Source organism: Silurus meridionalis, chromosome 23 (assembly GCF_014805685.1).
Source record: "Silurus meridionalis isolate SWU-2019-XX chromosome 23, ASM1480568v1, whole genome shotgun sequence".
NCBI classification, from domain to species: Eukaryota; Metazoa; Chordata; class Actinopteri; order Siluriformes; family Siluridae; genus Silurus; species Silurus meridionalis.
In genome coordinates, this window is record NC_060906.1 from 19361336 (window position 1) to 19377163 (window position 15828).

General features: G+C 34.6%; 1 long non-coding RNA gene across 1 annotated transcript; it reads left to right on the forward strand.

The window, feature by feature from the left end:
* On the forward strand, window positions 1-8645 carry LOC124377201. Its single transcript, XR_006924070.1, has 3 exons — window positions 1-55; window positions 660-706; window positions 8144-8645. It is a non-coding gene; the product is annotated as an uncharacterized LOC124377201 (long non-coding RNA).
* Window positions 8646-15828: the final 7183 nt, after the last annotated feature.

The window sequence follows — 15828 nt, forward strand, 5'->3', positions numbered from 1 at the left end:
AAGATGTTGGAGAATTTCAACCAGTGTGTTGTTGTGAGCACTGTGTCCTTGGCAAGTAAGAAAAAGCCAGAGAAAGCAAGAAATTTCAACAAACTGATTAAAAAGATTAGCTTTGTCCATTAGCTTGCTAACCTTATTGTGAATGCTCTGTTATTACTACTTAGATTTACTTAATTTTTTATTACAATTTTTAATCTTGTAGAGTCTGTTTATTATATTCATCTATACATCCATACATCATATTAGATGAATTAACTTCTATTTCAAATGAAACCACAATAAGAAGGAGAATATGCATAGAATACAACACAACAGAATGTGCTGCTATAGGATATGATTTACTTTTTCATTCCATGTTTTGGATCACAATTAGAGAATACAGACAAAATTTTACATGAATTACATTTACAATGAGGTTAAAAAATGTACTAAATTAGTTAACTAAAGAAAGAATCTGAAAAGCAGGTGAGTAATGATATTAATGAGTGGCTGATTTAAATCCAAGTAATATGATACTGCATTTAAATACTTATAAGCACATAATGCGTAGTTCAGAAGTTAGATTGCACAAAAATCTTTGTTGATATACGAGCATTTGTACATTTTAAAATAGCAGACCATTTTTTTTTTTATAAATTTATTTTTGTTTTTATTCCCAGCACACCTGTTTGCCAGTCAGCTTTTGCGATCTAAAGATTGTTAAAAGGTAACCATAAATTATTATTAATTGTTTTTAATTATTTTAGTCTGATGCATAAATTATTGGTAATTTAATATAGATAAATCTATTTCAAATTTTACACTGTATTTATATCTTAATAGACCATTGTTTTGCAGTACTGTTGAACCTTCAACTCAAAAAAGTTGTGACAGTAATGCCAACAGCAAAGTAAATATTCACAGGTTTATATTAGTTATATTAAAGTGAGACTTATATTGACACATTTAACTGAGACACTGAGACTTAGACACTCTTAGAGTGCAGACACTTCACAATGTTTAGTGGACATTCCACAAGATCAAATGCTGTGTAATTTATAAAGTATTTATAAACATAATTGCTGTGTTGAGGAACAAAATGCTTCAGAACATATTGTTATACTCCACCTACATTCTTCACCATATTACAGCACACTCATATTTTATTCATTACTAAATTAATACTAAAAATATCACAATGAAGCTTTAAAAAAAATGCTACCAAGGTGCTCAAGGTGTTTTTTTGTTTGTTTGTTTTTTCTCTGGAGGACAGAAGGTCATGTCTAGTAATCATGATAATTAACTGTTATGTTGAATCTGCAACAGGGATAAAGTGTATTGGACTTTCACTGTCCAGGATTGGTGATCATTTACAGCAACACTGCCCCCTACTGACTGTGGCTCCATTGTTCATTCTAAACCAAATAAGAGCTCTGTGGTGTCCAGCTGCAGTTTGTATGTGTGAGATATGCCTTATCATTTATATTCTTGACTTATACATGTTATAATAGAGACAAGCAAAAGGTTTTGGAGAGGTGGTGAACAGATGAGCATTTGATTTTTTTCAGACATTGGACATTTTCTTACAGACCACACAATTGAGGTAAAAAAAAAAACTTCCCAGAAGACTCATTGCTGCTGCTTTAACCTGCATCTTATCAGGTCAAATGGTTAGTAGCTTTAGAGTTCTAAAAATGAAAAGCTGTGAAAGCTTTAGGGCATAGAAATGATCAGCACAAATCTAAGGTGGAAAGTTCAAAGTTTTTTTAAGTTGCTCCAGAATTAATATATAATACAGTCCAATGCATTTTATTCTTTATATCTTTAACAATGTACATTGCCCCAAACCAGCTTTAGAGAATAAAATTGATTGTGAATATAAATTTTAGTATCCTTAAAAGCTTATCCCAAATGAGCAGGCCACTGGTGACATTGGCTAGAAAAAACTCCCTGAAATGGTCTGAGGATGAAACCTCTAAAGGAACCAGACTCATCTCAGTGACACTTAAATTCCATTCATTACAGTTTCATCATTATTAAGGTTATGAACTGTTCACTGATAGATAGCTCACTAATCACAGTCCACTTCCAACATCATGGTTCCTGAGTTTAACCCTTCACAGCCACATCATGGATTTATTAACCCATTAATTGACATGACACTTAAGTGAATGATCTTACCTGTGTTCTAAAGAATTGTTCCCAAGAATGGCAGCTGTAATCATAAAGACGTCCTGTACTGATCAGAAGACTATTTACAAACTGCTACATACACTTAATACTGATTCTTTTCTCTTCTACACTTATATACAGTAATTATTTATAATCTCACTGAAGAGATTCGGTTTCCTTTGGTGCCTGGTTCCTCACATGGTTTCTGCAGTTTCCTTATGTTGTCTCACTGTGTCCTCTGCTTTTTGTTAGGGATCTTTTTAAAGCGATTCTTTTTGATAAAAGTGGTATATATTTAATATTAAATTGATTAAATTAAATTTGATTGAATGAATACAAGAGCCTGGGCTGTAATTTCATAACGCTTCTAATCTATATACGTTATTAAAAGATTAATAATTATATTTTTGGCATAAATTTATTCTCTGTTGTTTGCTCCAATTTCCTTTTTGCATTTTTTATCTTTTATTCTTTTAAATGTCTCATTCTCTCCTTTCAGGTTATAGCTACATTCTGTGTTTATCTTTTATATTGTAAAATATAATTTTTACATCATTGCTCCTGTTTTTCATTGTCAAACAATTAAAAACACAAAAATTGCCGCATCAAAGTATCCTCGGCAGGTCTTGAATAAAAAATGCTGTACTCAAAAAGGAAATCTTTTAAAACAGTATCTGTGCACTATACTGTATTGGAAAGCACCTGCAGTAGTGTTGTTGTTTTTTCTTGCAGTGGATCATCTTGTGAGGCCGACGTAGCCTTTCTTCACATGGAGCTTAAATGATTGGTGAGGGAATTAAATGGAAGTAGTAAAAATAGATGCGAGAAAAAAGAATCAGCTGTGACGGTGGTCTGTGCTCTGTCCCACGTGTATATCCTACAGCTGAAATCACTAAAGATGTTTGTGTTTGGAGGGAAAATTTCACATCTATCATTCAGTTGAGGGCGAACAGTTGACATACCCCCTCGATGGAGGACAAGGAAAAAGCAGTGGAGCTTTAGGGGCTTTGTTTTGCACAGTCTTTCCCTCAGCCCGGACTCGTTCACTTCATATTGCTTTTACTGATGTTTCAGTCATTTGATTTTTATGCCGCTGCTGTGGCCTCAGCAGTGACTAAACCCCAGCCTGCACCTTTAATCATTACTCTGGAACATGGTATTAAACAGATGTTAAAAGGGAAACCCCAGTCCGAAGCATTATAAAGTGTGTTAGCACTCACTTTGGGAATAGTCGGCAATGCTGAGAGATAAAATGCAAATGACTTCATGTTCTACATTATTAAAAGGCCAACCCTAACAATGACATCATATGATCCTGATTCATTCCTGTTTTCTTGCCTAGGTGGTTTGGGTGCTGTGGATTTACTTAATGGGTTCAGCTCAAATAAAAGAGGCAATACATCTTTAGAAGTTCAAGCCAAAGTATTAATCATTTGATCCAAAGTGAGAGAAACTTGATTATGTTGTTATGGCCTGAAATACTGATGGCTATATGAGTCATTTCAGTGATGTGAAGAGAAATATCCTGTGAAACCTTAATCAGACTTTTTTACAGCTGGTTGCTGTCATAGGCGTGTCGGGATTCCGTCAAATCTCGTTTTCATTTAAATTACTTTTATACATTTAGATGAACATGTAAAGACAAATAGTATGAAATAACCGAATTTTGCCAGGATTATGGATATGACTATGTTTCCCATAAGCCATTGCATTGTCACATGTTATATGACGACTTTCAACACTGTTTCCTGTTCATGGCAATTCACTGCATTCTTGGTCTATTGGTTTTCTATAGATGGTTATCAGCATTTCAAGTTATGCTTCATGTTCAGGTTTGTGTTTAGATTCTTTGACTTTTCTTGTATTGCTAGTTTTCTTTTCTTGTTTACTCGCTCAACAGTAAAAGACCTGGGAGTTATTTTAGACAGTAACTTGTCTAATCATATCACGCATATATCAAAAACAGCCTTCTTCCACCTTTGAAATATTGCTAAGCTAAGAAACATGTTGTCTATATCTAATGCAGAGAAGTTCGTCCATGCATTCATGACCTCCAGACTGGACTATTGAAATGAATTACTAGGTGGTTGTCCTGCATCATTAATTACAAGCTACAGTTAGTCCAGAATGCAGCAGCCAGAGTTCTCACAAGGTAGAAAAAATAAGAACATATAACCCCAATCTGATCATCCCTACTTACATGGCCCTAAATGCTTTAGCTTCCATGTATCTGTGTAGTCTTCTAACACGCTACAATCCGTCAGGCTCCTTGAGATCTCAAACTCCGGACTTCTAGTAGTTCCTAGAATAGCAAAGTCTACTAAAGGTGGTAGAACATTTTCACATTTAGCTCCTAAACTTTGGAATAGTCTTCCTGACAGTGTTCGGGGCTCAGACACACTCTCCCAGTTTAAGTGCAGATTAAAAACATATCTTTTCAGCAAAACCTACACATGACATACATCACATATCATAACCTTGTGCTCCAGTACATCTGATCAAACACACATTATCAACTTGTGCTTGTTAATATTATGAACATCAGCTACATTCATTCCTTTTCACTGCTTCTCTCTCTCTACCCACCCTGAGGTTGCACCAGCTCCAGTTGTGTGCCCCACCTCATTAAGATTATGGACCTTCAAAGAGTCTGGACATTGGACGTCTTTGAATGTTTAAAGGTTGTGACATGGAAGAGTAAGTGTTTGATCTATGATGATCACAGATGTTGAGCTATTCTATGAGTTGCTCAGTAGCTCTGAATGTATAAGACTGTAGAAAAAAACTACTCATAATCTCACACTCCCTGTTCCTTTTTTGAGTCTAGTTCCTCTGAAGGGTTCTTCCTCATACCATCTAAGGGAGTTTGTGCTTCACCCCTTGCTGCTTATCAGAGATAAACACACATTCACTTATATTAAAACGTTTTGTTATATAATTCTTACATTCTGTGAAGCTGCTTTGAGACCATTTCCATTGTGAAAAGTGCTATAGAAATAAACTTGACATGTCTCTTTTTGCAAATCAGAATTTCCTGGAATTTGAACACAGTAATGCAGACGTACGAATGTTTTATTGTTTATTTTATTGATGGTGTAATCATGTTACTAGTCATAATGGTATGTAGCAGTCTGTTTAAAGAAAGACTATATTGTGTCATGGGACATGGTGAACTAAGGTGATATTAAACTCTTCTCTGCAGAGCTTTTTCTGCATGTACGCAGAAGGAAGAAAAGACAAAATAAGAAATGTGTTAAATGTAATGTGCCATAGAAGTAGATTGATTATTGCCCAAATTTCAGGTGCCTTTATAAGCCTAATTAAAATATCCTGGTAAAATACCAGTAAGATACCTGCACAAATAAAACAATAGTGGGTTTTTTTAATGTGGTGCAAAATTAATTGTATTTTTAGATTTTCTGTTTAGTTAAAAAAAAAAAAAAAAAGAAATCTTCATTCACCATTTCTGACAACATCCACCCAAATTGATGTGGCTTGCCTTATTCAAATGTCTAATTACCAATAAATGCTTTGAGATCTCAGAGGGAAAACACAATGCACACAAATAACTTTTAACAATAACATTTGTATATTTTGCTTGGCCGAATGCAGTGCCTCGAGTCAAATCCATGTGTCTTTTAGTACTATTTAATGTAGAGACTCCAAAACCCACAAATGCAGTATAACCCAATGGAATGTTCTGAATACATACCGATATGCCAAATGTGTGATATATCCTTGCTTCTTCTGGAGCAGTGATGGAGCACTCTGGATTGATGGGTATATCCAGGCCTTGTGTTTCAGCTGGAGCTTGCTTTACTTCCTCCTGTTTTTCTGTGTGTTGGTGGCCTGAGCTTAATCGGCCCAGGCTCCCTCAGTGGCTATAAATTGCTCAGATGCGATGAAGTCCTTGTGTTCCTTCCTCAAGCTGCTGGATGAAATCCACAGAGCCGTGTTTTGACAGCCTGAGGCCCTAAATCATTGTTTTATGACGGACGGGGAAAAAAGAAAACGTGTCCATGTTTCGAGTGCTGATTTATGCTCATTGGAGTCTGGAGAGTTTGATCATTTGGCCCAAGCAGATGGATAGAGAGATACCACAGGGCTACTCTGTCCTCATGTTCTCACCACACTGAGCACAAATGGGGTCCACATGCTGGAAGAAGGACTCATTTCTGAAACATCTCTGTTGAGATACAAGCAGCCAGCAGCATCTGTCACTCAATGATATCAGCTTTCAGTGATTTGTAGACGTTAACCACAACCAGCACTGTTAATAACACAGGCATCTGTGTAAAATTACGAAAAATGGCTTGCGATAGCCTCAATTACTTTTCTAAACATTTTGTACAATGAAAAATTTGACCGGTAAACTAGAATGTGGGTAAAATGAATCATTAAGTAGGTTTTATTTCTTTGTTTGTTATACATCTTTAACTTTTACAAGAGTTTTAAGAATCATAGTGTAGCAAAATAATACTCCCTGTGATTGTTTCCTGTCAAGGATTTTATCTAAAACAATTCTGATTTGAAAAAAAGTCTTGTAATCAGAGCTATTCAATAGACCAAGTCAATAATTGTTTAATTAATGAGTAAATGAAGTAATGAATGAAAATGTTCAGGAGGGATACACTAAATAAATTTTTGGTCCAGGTGACCAGTGTTTTAAAGCAGTTCTGAAGAAATGCAGGTGTGGATGCAATGGTCATCCTGACCAAGGTAAAACTTACTGTGAAGAAATAAGGATATCAGATTACTCTCCTAAATATCTATACTAAATTACCTGGAGTATTCAATATGGCAGATTTATTTAATTTAATTACATATTCTAATTGGAAATCAACTTACCTGTAACTGAACTGAAAGATTTGGGAGAAAAAAGTGCTAGTTTCTGTTTTTCCACTAGGGGGCAACAACAAACAAGTGAAACCCACTACCATAAACAGTTCTACGTCAGCTATGATGATTAATGATTCATTTGTAATTGTTTTTAGTAGCAGAATATTCTTTATTGCAAATAATTTGTGTGTTTCAATGCTGACATGCAAATTGGAGACAGACTATATCCCAGTTTTTAAGATTTAGAAAATAAACTGGTCATGGATACTTTAACATTCTTTGAACTGCAATCTAAAATGAATACAAATTCCTAATTAAAATTTCAGAGGTTTGATGTTGGAGTTATCTAAACAACTTAATTGTGCTTTAATAATTTCTTTTAAAATAAGCATGTATCTGTAAATGCTTTGTGAAATGTTCATAAATTTGTCCCATCAATGCCTATTAAAAAAAACAAATGTACTGTACATTTGCAGCATTTGGCAGACACCCTTATCCAGAGCGACTTACAACTGAGCAGGGGATGGTTTTAGGGCTTTGCTCAAGGGCCCAGCAGTGGCAGCTTGGTGGTGGTGGGATTTGAACCTGTGATCTTCTGATCCAAAGCCCAATGCCTTAACCACTGAGCTACCACCTACTGTGTTTTGCACCAAACCTTTTGAAATGACTCATAAAAATAAATTCAGATTTGAATAGAATAAAAGACTAGATTTAAGATGTGTTAAGGAATGGCAGTGTATTTTAGAAAGTCTGGTGCGTGCTGGCTGTAGAATGTAAACTGCATGCTCGGTAGCGATGATATAAGCATAGTCATTTTCCAACAATGATACAGTAATGATTTATGCCAGCTCTGTGGGATTACTTCAGTAAGAGTCAGAAAATGGCACCCATTTGCATTATCATTTCCATTTTCTTTTAATCCTTTTCATAACTACTTGAAGAACTATTTGAACGGAGTCTAGACAAAAATATGTAGCTTCTTTTTCATTATTTTGAGTGCCTATGCATTTGTTCTAATGGATCAAGAGTAATGAGGCAGCTTTTACATCCTGTAGCTTTGTCTGCAATAATATCCTCTAAAATGCTGCTCAAATGCACTGGATATTTTAATAATTTTTTTTATTTATTGAATTTTATTTATTTTTTAACACAGGTTGGATACTTATGTGGCTGTAATGTGTCGGAGGTCACGGCCCATCTCTCGGACAGTGGTGGTCTGACCTCAGGGACACAGGATGCCTAAACCACACTGGCACTCGTTCACTTTTCCAGAAAGCTCACTGAGGAACGCAGGAAGCCAAGAAAACTAAACAATGTCTCGGATCATAAGCTAGCAGATGTTAAATTGAAAAAGAATTGATTCTTTGGATTTTTTTGCAGGAGCGACCATGATTTTTAGTTTTTTCCTGTGAGAAAGTTGTCTTGTCTTTTCTTCGTTTTTGATTTTTCTATTTGGAGACATAAGAATGATGAGGTTATATAAGATAAGAATTTGCTCGCTCTGTTCCAGTGAAGATATGAAAACAAAGAAAATGTTGATAGATCTTGAGTTATTAGAATTGTTTTTAAAATGCATATTCATATGGTCAAAGTTAATATTAAGCAGAAAATCCACGTATGAGCATGGTCTCAAATTAGACAATATCCTACTCAAATCATGCTATGAGCCTTTTTGTTTGTTTTTGAAATCCGTCTTCTCTCAATATGGTTAATGCCGGTTCTGAATACTGGTATTCTCATGAGCAGTTGTTTTTTTTTTTTTTACCCAAAACATTTTAGTGAATCATTTGAATTATCAAACATTTATTTAGACTTCATTATGTGACTTATACAATGTAAAGAATGAAGAAAAGCTCAGCCCTGTGTTTTAAGTCATAACTAGCAAAATCAAAATGAGCCAAACTGAGCCAACAATATTGAACACACAAGTTCAATAATAAATGACATAACTGACTCAAAATAAACTGAATAGCGTCACTTACAAAAAAATTAATACATCATTAAATGTGTTCATTCAAAGACCTATTGTAAGTAATTATCACAAACAAAAAAATTTTTTATATATATATATGTATATGTATGTATATGTATGTCTTTAAACAAACAAAAACTTAGTGAGAACAAAGTGAGAGGGAGAACAAAGTGATAAAATACTTATCAACATCAACATTTACAACACCAAATACTTAATAACTGACCAACATTAACACTTTTATATAAAGCTGTTGCAGACAAAAGCAGTCAACAAAAAGAGGATTTATATGTGCAGCATTTTGGTTTACTTTTGGGCTTTTTTTGACTGACTGACTGACTGACTGACTGACAGATGTCTGTCTGTCTGTCTGTCTATCTATCTATCTATCTATCTATCTATCTATCTATCTATCTATCTATCTATCTATCTATCTATCTATCTATCTATCTCAGTTTCTTGGCAGATTCATTTCTCCTTCAATAACATGCCACTGTACATCACTCTATTCATTACATTACATCACCCTATAACATTATACACCCAGCCTTTCTCCTATACTCTATAAAGTTCTGTATTTGTTTCATCTAACTTGAATATATTGTTAAAAAATATAAAGGACTTTGTCAAAATGTATTTACATGGGCATCTATATGCTCGCCTTTTTGGAATTTGGCATGTTGTGTAGGCGATTGTTGTTCCTCTTGTCTTACTTTAGTTATCATTAATTTATTACAGAGAATTTGGTAAAATCTGACACCTGTCTAGCTGTATTCTATATGTACACTAGGAATTCTGTTCATCCCAAAACCAAAATTGTACCATTGTTTAATGCTCATGCATGATACCAAGATGTCTCCAGATACCAAGACAGAGCTTTAACACAGGGTTGCATGCAGAGAGCACAGTAGCAATCCAGTAAAGGAAACTACAGGCACATCAACTCTGGTCATTCTTAAAAATAAAGAGTGAACCATTTATGGCTTGAGCTGAGTGATGTTTTCTCATGTGTACTGCTTATGACGGAACAAGCAGAGTTAACAGAGATTCCATGTCTGTCCTTGATTGATATAACTGTCCACTGAAATGAGCTGAAAACATTGTGCTGACTGAGCGTTCACTGTGGTGCTTTTCATCACACGTGTGCAGCAGTCTCTGGCTTTTTTCCCACACTGTCCAGTGCACAAGCACACAGCATGGAAAACCATTTCAGCAGTAGACACGGCTTCGCTGGTGGCCAACAATGTGGTCCATTCAGCCCTTTAGCCCTGCTCCTGCAGATGAGGTTTCCTTCCCAGATAGCTGGCAGGCAGTCAGAATAAATGTCTCCATCTGAGTGTTTCAGAAATTAAAACTCTGTAATGTAAGAAAATTCCCCAAAACCTGATTTAAAATTTTTTTTTATCACAATATGTATTCGTATTAACCCATGTATATTGAGTAAAAAAAAAAAAAATCTTCGATTACTTCAAGTAGACCCAAATAATGATCCATGTTTGTATTAAAATGCAAAAGTGCAAGTGAAAGGAAAAATAAATTTACACTTACACATACACACACACACACACACACACACACACACTTGAGAGGGTTAAATAGTTAAAAGATAATTAAGGGATAAGAAAGGTCACCATCATTTCTTTTAAGAATATTTTTTACTAATATATATAAACACACTATATGGACAAGTTTCAACTGTGCTTTTTGAACATCATTTTCTACATTTAATCCCACATTTGCTGTTATAATAACCTCCACTCTTCTCAGAAGATGATTCTCTAGATTTTAGAGTGTAGATTTTAAAATCTGTTATTAAAGTCTGGTACTGTAGGTGAGGTGAGGAGGCCTGGAGTGCAGTATTTCAATTCGATTCATCCCAAAGATGTTAAATAGTGTTTAGTTCTGAGCTCTAGCAGGCCATTAAAGCTCTTCCCATGTAAAAAAAAAAAATCTTAATAGAGCTACAGGGACATTGGTGGTCATGCTGGAAAGGGTTTGTATCTTCTAGTTCAAGTGAAGACCATGTGTGTAGTCGTTTTTTTAATTATTTGTTAAATAATGGTTTATTATTAATTATCTAAAATGTTGTAATAGCGGTTTTTAAATAAATACCTGAATAATTTCAAATATGTTTTAGATTTGTAGTTTCATGAAAGTACACGATTCACTTACGTCTCTTGTACAGCAGGTGGAGCCAAAGCATTAAAAGTAAACCACTAACCCCCCAAATGGTTACCTTCAGATGTAGCATTCTAATCTTCCTTACATCAGGCCTGAAGTCTAAACTAGACAAACCCAAGAAGAAAATTATCTGATTTATGTGCACTCATAAAACATACAGCATGCTGAGAAACACAAACAGGGTGAACATCACATCACCGAAAATGCTTGAATTCTTTAAAACATTTAATAATGTAAAACCATTAAGCCTTAAACATAATGAAACAGACATAATGAAAATGAACCAAATCAGTTTAAACTTCTATAAATGCAAATTATTATTCAGTTTAAAATAAACAAACAAACAAACAAACAAACAAACAAAAACACCCATTTCATTATGATTCAAGTAAACAATTTGTCTAGTTTTGTAATCAATTTGGGAAAATAATATTAAACTTTACCCAACAAGCTAATTGAAATATGCATTTTTTTTAGCTTGAAATGCTCATAATTAGTTTAAGGTGGCTTTATGCTCCAAATCAAAAATGTTTTGGCTTTCATGTGATATCAGAATTTCAGCAGTAGGCCCATATTTGTATATTTAAATTCACATTTGTTTCCTGGTATAGCTGATAACAATCATTTTCCTCAAACCTTGCATGTCCAACCACAGAACTGTCATTGGATGATGTTGTTGTTGTTTTTGTTGTTGTTGTTTTTCCCTTTTTTTCCTCTCCAATGCATTCTGTCTAAAACAACTCTAGAGACTGTTGAAAATTGTGTTGATCTCATGAAAATCACATATTTGCACAAAATAATTTAGTACAGAATTTAAGGCAATTAAATAATTCTAATTATTCTTCTAATAATTATATTTACATATTTACACCTTACAGATGTTACAATAGTAATGTATCATAAAATTAAGCTTTTGTCCCCCCTAAAACAATTAAAAACTATTTAAATGCCACAATTGAAAACTCAGGGTAGAGAACAATAAATATTTAATAATTTCATACAAGGCCATCAACACACACAACTGCACCCCCACCCCCACCCCTATTTAACATAATGAATCAGATTATTTTAGGACTTTTATCCCTTTTACATTCTGATTCCCTGAACCTCTTTACTTCACCTGTCGAGATAAAAAAATAAAAGCCCCTCATAATTGTGTCTGAAACCAACAGAACATTTTGTTTACAAACTGTAATTGCTGGGTTTTGTGTAAGTCTGTCATTTCAGCTTGTTTTTTATCATTGTGTGAGAGGGGCCGCTTTGTTCAGCTTTAATCATCAGCTGACCCTCAAGATACAAAAACACACACTGTTTGCACAGGCTGTGTGTGTGTGAAGCTGATATGAAAAAATGGCCTTTCCTTTAACCAAGCAGTCTAATTCAATAGTGCACACACACACACACACACACACACACATACACACACACACAAACACAAAAATTACCAGTTTGTCAGCTCAAATGAGTCAACTTTACTGTCTTTATTACTATATTATATATTTGCTATTTTTATTTAATTTCTAAACAGTATTTTATTGCTGAAGTGACAATACTACTACTTTAATAATAGTAATTTTCTGCAGTTGATAAACAAACAAACAAACAAAACATATATATATATATATATATATATATATATATATATATATATATATATATATATATATATATATATATACACAGTACAGACCAAAAGTTTGGACACACCTGCTCATTCAAAGAGTTTTCTTTATTTTCATGACTATGAAAATTGTAGAGTCACACTGAAGGCATCAAAACTATGAATTAACACATGTGAATTATATACATAACAAAAAAGTGAACTGAAAATATGTCATATTGTAGGTTCTTCAAAGTAAGCATCAAGAGAATGCCAAGAGTGTGCAAAGCAGTAATCTAAGCAAAAGGTGGCTACTTTGAAGAACCTACAATATGACATATTTTCAGTTGTTTCACACTTTTTTGTTATGTATATAATTCCACATGTGTTAATTCATAGTTTTGATGCCTTCAGTGTGACTCTACAATTTTCATAGTCATGAAAATAAAGAAAACTCTTTGAATGAGCAGGTGTGTCCAAACTTTTGGTCTGTACTGTATATAAAATACAAATAAATATTATATATTATTATATATAATATTATTCAGAAAATAGCCCTTTTTGAGTGCAGTAATGTCCAGGGTCTGTATGCAGTGATGCATTAAAAAATTTGATATTTGTTCTTGAAACCTATAGGTTAAATGTGATAAATAATCTGGGATGATTTTTCTGCTAATCATAGGTGAGATAGTAATTATTTGAGTTCAACTTAGACTTTCTGTCAGTGCGAAACAGCCTTTTTCTCACACCACACTGCATAAACACCAGAGACTCTCTAGTTGTTTATGAAAATTCCAGCAGCTTTTAAAATGCTCAAAAGCTCAGAAACTAAATGCACAGCATTTCTGCCATCAACAACCTTGCCATGTTCAAAGCCACTGAGCTCTAATTAAAGCTTTTGCCTTGTATCCATTTTATGCATTGCACAGAGCATCAGCCTCTAACATTAATGTCTTATTATTTATTCATTATTCATTATTCACATAAAGATTTACAGTATTCATCAAAAAATGGTTGTCTTTTTTTAGGCTGCTACAGTAATTAAAATAAACTCAGTTCTGCAAAAAACATCAACAACTTGAATGCAGTAAAAGAAAATGACAGGCAGATTCCACAAAGCTGACACCCCACATCATCTACTTTTCCATTTTCATTTTCTTACTTCTTGTGCACAAATCCCTTAGTCAGAAAAAAGTAGACCCTCATCTCCTCCTCCTCCTCTCTCTCCCAATCACCTTGCATACTTCTCCTTTTCGTTCCTCTTTCCTTGCTTTCACAGGAGACGTCCCACCCGCTGTTTGCTTTGTACGAGCAAACAGATTGTAAAGCTGCTGATAATTTTTTTGCCCTGACCATGTCATTTACAGCTGTCACCTGCGCCGCTCAGCTCTGTTTGCTCTATTAAATTATGAGGAGAATAGCCCGGCGTTTGCATATTAAAAATCACCTCAGTCCATTTCCAATTCCCCCTTATCTGAAATTCATAGGAAGGCAAACACACACCGGACAGGCTGCTCCTCTGTCGCCATGGCTACCGAAAGGAGACAAGAATGCAAAATCTCACAACGAAGAAATCATGTTTTATCAACGAGTTCCTCAAGGTTTATTTAGGTTTTTTTTAAAATGTGTTAGTTTTCATATGATCTTGAAATTTCAGCAGTAAGCCTACATATGTATATTCAGATTCACATTTGTTTCCTGTTATAGCTGATACCAATAGATCATTCCCCTCAAACCTTGCGTTTCCAACCACAAAACTGTCACTGGACTTTTTTGTTTGTTTGTTTGTTTTTTTCTTAGAGACTGATTGCGTATGAAAATCCTGGAAGATCAACACTTACTGACATATTCAAAGCCTCTCAACTGATATAAACAACTATGCCACAATTAATTGATAATAATTGTGGCACTGATATTACACATTTCTTTCATTCTGATGTTTGACGTAAACATTATATGAAGCTCTTGACCTGTGTCTCCATTATGTTTTGCATTGTGCTGCCGCCACATGATTGAATAACTGCATAAATGCTCAGTTCTCAGTACAGATGTTCCTAATAAAGCGGGTAGTGTATAAATATTCATATTATTTATATCAAATATATATGTTATTTATATTGTGATCAATTTGATATAAAGACAGTGTGATGGTATTAAAGCAGCAAATTATATAAAAAATGGAGCAATGGCATTAGTGGGTAAACAGTTAAGGATCTAGGTTACTGATCCCAGCACTGCCAAACTACCACTTTTTGGCCCTTGAGCAAGGCCCTCAACCCTCCAGGTGCACTATATTATGGCTGACTTGGCGCTCTGGACCAAGTTTCCTAACAATCTAAGATATGTAAAGAATATAATTTTACTCTGCTTAATGTTTATGTGACAGTCTGTTTTTGTTTACTTGGGTTTTAATTTGTAACTTAGTTTTTTAAGAGAAAGGCCGACTACGCTTTTATGCAGCTCACCGACACATTTAGCATAACCTGAGCCCAATTTCTAGTTTCATTTATTTTATCAGGTATCAGTATAAATCACATCCCTAAAAGAAATTCAAAGGAAAGCCACATTGTTCCAAAATCACCCCTAGCTAAGGATACCAACACTTCAGCATTGTGATATACTGTATATAGAGTGAGAATGAAAAATTCAGCTTTGCTTGGCTAATCACTTAAGCTCCTGATGTCTGATGTCGTTCCATGAAGACCTTGATGTGTTAGAGAGCATGCAGGCACATGTGGAAGCGTCTGTGTATTGCTGCTTTTTTGGTTCCCAAGTCCTATATAAAAGAAAATGCTTTGTTGTTTTTACACACAGGTGGCAGAGGCTTTATGAAAACCGCTGTCTGCTCATTGCAGGACTTTCTACATTGTGATTTCACTAGTTCCGCTCTAGCAATGCATCAATATACCAGTGAGCAAGTTGCTTTTATTGTGTTATCTTTCCTAGTTGGGCTTTTTTGTCAGGATTAACTGTAGCCTAGAGCCCTGTCATAGTAGACTTAGTGTGCTAAATGAAGGCTTAAGGGTGTTTGAGGGAGGGGGCATTACAAAAGCTAAGGCCACCCAGACTTTCTAGGAGCTTCATA